We start from the raw sequence: 6,000 nt of genomic DNA, 5'->3' as shown, positions 1-6,000 counted from the left end.
TAATCCTTCGTTGTCAGTTTTTTTTTAATCTTTCACATTCTCGTTTGGGACATGTGTCAGCGTCTCGTTTACACTTTTTGGTTTCCACTGGTGTGTTAGACTCTTTGAAAACTAATGATATTTATGATTGTTATGGTTGTAAACTGGGAAAATTTTCCAGCTTTACTGTTTAATAAAAGTGTCGCTCGTTCTGTTCCTCCCTTTGATATCGTACATTCTGATGTGTGGGGTCCCTCTCCGATTACCTCTAAATCGGGAGCTAACTATTGATGTGTGTAAAACTCACTTAGTTTTAATCCTACTTTAATTATCAAATAACACACAAAAGGCAGTGAACCTATCAATTGTGGTATAGCTAAATAAGTAGGGTATCGAACACAGGGAACGACAAATTAAAAAAAAAAACTAATTCTATCTAAGTTGATTAAGCAAATAAGGGTTTTTTCTCTAGTTTTACAAGACTAGAAACTTACTAACTAAAACTAATGCAAGACTAGAAAAGAACAAATTAATTAGATTCAATAATGGGAAAGAAACTTCTGTTTAGTTCAACTCGGTTAACTTTATGGTTGATTTTAGGGTAATAGTGCAATGGATTAATTCTTTCGTTGGTTACCGATTCAAGTGATTAGGTTTGTGTTCACTACCCTAATCCTTAGCAAATTAACTAATTCAAACAGTGGTCAATTGCTTAATTTAATTATATTTACTAGGTTAATTATTCGGGTTAAGTTAGACTTGCAATAGCTAATTAATTCGTTATTCTTAATTAACCTCTTGTTTGATGGTCATCTTACAAGCTTGCACATGAGTTTACTCAATTTCCTTATTAATCCTAGTTTCATGTTCATCAATCCTAGACATATGGTATAGTAGTCACATATCATATGAGGTTGATAATCAATAGATGTTCATGCTAATCAATTATCTTCCTATTAACAGAAAATTAATTATCATTCATACACAAGGTTCTTTAGCAAGCTAAAATAACGATTAATCACCAATTTGGAATTAATCCTACCAATCAATCAAACCATATTGTCAACTTTGTATTCCCAAACAGAAGTCTAAAGAATTTAGTTCATAACTAAGGTAAATAACAGCAAACAAATAAGTTCAAGTTGCTTAATCATGTTGACAAAACAAAAGAATTAAGTACAATGGTGAAATTATGCCTTAATTACTCCCGGGATTGGATTCTAGCTTCCTTGGTCGACTTCTAGGGTTCTTCTGGCTTCTTATTCGCAGCTAAGCACTTCTGAAACTTCCCAGAATTCTCCCTTCTCGAATTGTAGAGTTATCTTTATATATGCGTTCCGACTCGTCGAGTCCCTCTCACATTCTTCGTAATCCGATAACTATCTTTACTTCTGAATGATTATCCTTCTGATTCCGCGACCGGACTCGTCGAGTCGAGGGGCAACTCGACGAGTAGAAGCCTTTTATGGGTGTTTTCTTTCTTCTTTCCCCTCTTGAGCTCCTAACCGCTTCTCTTGCTTCCTTTCGCTTCCAAGCTTCATCTTTGGACTGAAAAACATAATTTAACACTTTTAAGTACCTTTTGTCCATAATATGCAACAATTTAGCAAATATATCAATAAATAAACTACACTTAATACACACTAAATATGCACATATCAAAATACCCCACACTTGTCTTTTGCTTGCCCCCAAGCAAAACTAAATTTTAAACACATTAAAATCACATTAATAACTCCAATCCAACCCATCCATTATGCCAAGACCGCAACGCATGCATTTGTGTCTAAAATTCCTAAACCCCCCCCCCCCCCCATACTTCAAATACTCACAATCCTCATAAACATTCGCCCACTCACCCCGAACTATGCTCATTTTATGCAACTCTCCGAATCCATCCTCAGAAAACCTCTTTACCCTCAAGGTATTTTTAATTGAGCAACCCAAGCATACATAATCTAGACAATTACAATTTATGATACCACTATGGAATTCTTTGAATTCTTCACTTGCTTGATAATTTGACCTTTGATATCTTTGAATTCACCAACTTGTATTGACTTTTGGTATCTTCAACTTTTTGGATTTCTTGGAATTTTGATCTTCAGATCTTCACTTCATTTGCTCCAAAATTCTTACAATTTTCCTTGTAATTCTCTCTTTTTTTTTACATGTATACCTCACTTTTTTCACTCAAATCCCTACATGCTTAAGTAGGGGCGCTCAATCTCAACCTTTATTGGCTAATGATAAAAAATTTCCTGGATACATTTCAGGTTTAGGCTGCTAAACATATTGCATCCCTCAGGCTGAGCAAGGTCGTGTTTTTGTCTCATGATTTCACTGAAATAAGGAAGCCACAAATGCACTAGAACGTATATAGGCTCAACTAAACATTTGGGTTTTCATGCAATCATCAACACAATTCTAACATGGAATCCTAATTTTTTACCAAAATTTTCTAAATTAGTATCCTAAATAATCCTTTTGGTATGCAAAAATTTTTAAAAATTGACTATTATGTAACCAACCCCCTACCCCACACTTATGTGATGCAATGCCCTCATTGCATATTATGCATAAAAACAGAAAAATAAAGAGGGAATTGGAACAAACTCCCCTGGGATAGCAGTGGATAGGTTGATCACTCTCATTTAAGCTCCAACTTCCATAAACTTTATACATGGGAACATCCCATCCATGTCTCGTGTGGGTCGCTCTAAATATGCGAAAATCGGCGTAAGATCTTCAAGAAGGGATATGGAATTAGAAGGAAGCAAGTGGTATAAGAATTAGCATCAAATCAGCAGTCGTTCGGCATAAAAAATGAACGACTCGTCGAGTCTGATGATGGACTCGCCGAGTAGCAGCGCGCCTTCTCAGAATTTCTGGAAATACAAAGCGACTCGTCGAGTCAGCTAAGTGCACTCGACGAGTTGGCCACTGAATGAAAAATCTTGGTATGTGGCAACTGTTTCAGCCTCTAAAAACTTCTGTAACCCTTCCTCACATGCGGACTCAATCGCTCATACCCTTAAGACCGGACTCGACACTTTGACGTTAAAAACCAGCTTCCTTGACTCGCTCTCACTCGTAAAAACATCCATGCTTTATTTCTCTATACCATCCTAAGCAAGCAATCATAATTCAATCCTGAAAAATAACTAAAGCAAACAACCATTAAACATAATAATATCTCAAAGCATACACACAAAAAAAAAACAAAAAAAAATTGAAATTGGTGATTAAAAACACAAAAACATAAAGATCAATCTTCATCCTCCTCCTCATCATTGTTGGCTCCACTTCCCCCAGCTCCGCTTCGTCGTGCACCAATCCTCTCATCCCAAGATGGAATGTATGGGTAATTCCCACCATCAATATGTGGAATATTGAAGTGGTCAAAAAGTCGTATGTGGGATTGGTTGCTAAAGTTCAGCCCCCTCGCCATTTGATCCTGCATCTGCCTCATCTCTACATTGTACCAATCCATTGGTACGTCTTCAGTCTCTACCGGAATCACTGGCAGCTCATCCTCCACATCCCGTTCCCTTCTCGATCTCACCCTCCTTCCCTGTGCTTCGGGACCTACAACTGGGTCATCATTTGGGATGGCATAATGGCCACCACCATAGTCTTCAATGATCCGTGCTCTGCGGAAAAGAATGGGATTAAATGGGGGTGTCGGGATCAATGTCAGGAAGTTCCAGGCACCACGGTTCATCAACCCGAATGAATTAGCCAATCGAGTGACAAACATTCCTCCATTAATACGAGATGTTTTGCGATCTTTGACCGCACCCGCTGAGAGGTAAGAAGCAATACACCACTGGATGTTGCAAAAGACGTCGGGTGTGATTATGCTCCATAGGTAGAAAACGTCAAGGTTGGAGACCTTGTCATCGTCTTTCCTTTGGTTGATGGTGGAGGAAATAAGGCGGTGAATGAGGCGGTGAGTCGGGGATCGGATGCTCCCTTCTTGTGCAGACTTTGGAATGTAAACTTTATTCCCTATAGTATTCCACCAACCCGTGCTTGTAACTCCATCGGGGAACACCATGTGAGTGTTTGCCAAAAAGGCCCGAAAGAGGTTCGTTGAAACCAAAGGTTGATCATAAATCCCTAGTCGGCAAGCAAGGTCCACCACCGAGCATTGACGATACTCGCCCCCAAGACAAAAAGTGAAGCTCGCCGAATGATATACATCCACTCCACCGGTAAAAGATACCGTGGAGAAAAACTCCAAGCAAAGCTCTAAATATACCGGCTCTTGTATGCGGAAGACCCGGCTCTACCCATCACATATCATTGACTCGCCGTCATGTTGGAACTCCTTTAAAAGGTACGGAGCTAATTCTTCTTCATATCGCACATTTTGCAGCCCCTCCCAATCAATTCTGTTCGGTACATATACCTCCTTCTTTTTAATATCGGAGAGCTTCTTCTTCCACTTCCGCATTGTTGAAGCGGATTCGATTTGCGGGAAATTTAACCATGGAAATTCCCCTTGGCTACCACTTGAAGATTGTCCTCTTCTAAACATGATTTCTTTTGAGTTTAAACCTTGAGAATTTGGAAGAAAAGTTGAAGAACACTTGAATGCTTGAGAGAGAGTTGGAGAAAGAGGCACCCGGCGAGTGTGGTGTGGAAACTGAATTTTTAGGGTTAAAACCCTATTTGACAGATGTAAAAGTAATTTCGAAATGATTATTTTTTTTCTGTAGATAAAATCGACTCGTCGAGTCAGGGTCAGACTCGGCGAGTCCAATTGCGCAATCAAACTTTTTCTGAAATCAATATATACTCGTCGAGTCAGGGTCAGACTCGGCGAGTCTCTTGTAAAACATTACTAATTTTTAAAATTTTGTTATTTATTCAAAATCTTTTCACCCCACCCTTAAGCTAGGCACTCCCTTAAGCAGACAAGTCCGATGATTTGGAAGATTAAAATTGTAACACGAAACAAAAAAACAAATAAAAAAACTAAAGAGTAAAAGAAAGCAAACTCTAACGACGGGTTGCCTCCCGCCAAGCGCTTCTTTTTAAGGAGTCATTAGCTAGACTCCTTCCCATTTACGTTTTGTCATCTTCAAGCATCGGGAATGTACGCCTCACTTTTTGTGGTTTATACTTAGTCTTGTAGGCGTGAATCTTTTTCTTGTAAGCCCTTTTCGATTCGTCTCTTCTCCTTTTCTCAGTATCATCCTCAGCTGTTTGGGCTTCTCTTTTCCTCTTCTTCTTTTTCAACCCATGCTTTTTCACCAACTCTTGAACCTCCTTTTCTTTAAATTTAATAACTTCATATTTCATAATGGTCTGTGCTCTAGGTTTAGTAGTGAATTGGTGATCAGCTTCCGCTCTGCTTCCATTTATTTCCTCATCCTCGTTTGTGCTCAACTCTTCTCCATATGGCATCGTATCAAGGCATGCCACATCGGCGTGTTAGACCTCCATTCCTTTTACTTCTTCTGCCGATTGTTCTTCCAAAGAATCAATAACAGTAACTGAACCCAGGGTATGTGAAGAACTGTCAACAAATAAATCAGCTTTGGTCAAGTTTTTATCCAAATCGATTGGACTCGTCGAGTCCATTATGGCGACTCGGCGAGTCTGATCGAGTACCATCAATTCTGGAGTGTTGTCTGAGTTGGCTCCTTCTAGTAGCTTTTCTAGCTCCTCCAAGTCTTTGTTAGCATCTTCAACTTCTTCTGAGTGTAGCGTGAACTTACTTGGGTCTTCTTTTAGTAAAATTTCAAGCTCTTTTTGTAATACCTCATCATCCAATTGGATAATTGAGATTTCTTCTCTCTTTTCTTCTTCTTGCTTGACCTCTGGATTAGCTTTAAACATCACCGACTCATCACCCACTCTTAATGTCAATGTAGACTCACATATGTCAATTAGGGCACGTGCGGTGTTTAAGAATGATCTTCCCAAAATAATTGGTATTTCGGGGTCTTCTTTCATCTCCACCACCACGAAGTCTACTGGAAAAATAAACTTGTCCACCTTGATAAGGAG

The sequence above is a fragment of the Lactuca saligna genome, chromosome 3 (assembly GCF_052625555.1).
Source record: "Lactuca saligna cultivar CGN05327 chromosome 3, ASM5262555v1, whole genome shotgun sequence".
Classification (NCBI taxonomy): domain Eukaryota; kingdom Viridiplantae; phylum Streptophyta; class Magnoliopsida; order Asterales; family Asteraceae; genus Lactuca; species Lactuca saligna.
This window is presented reverse-complemented; position numbering follows the sequence as displayed.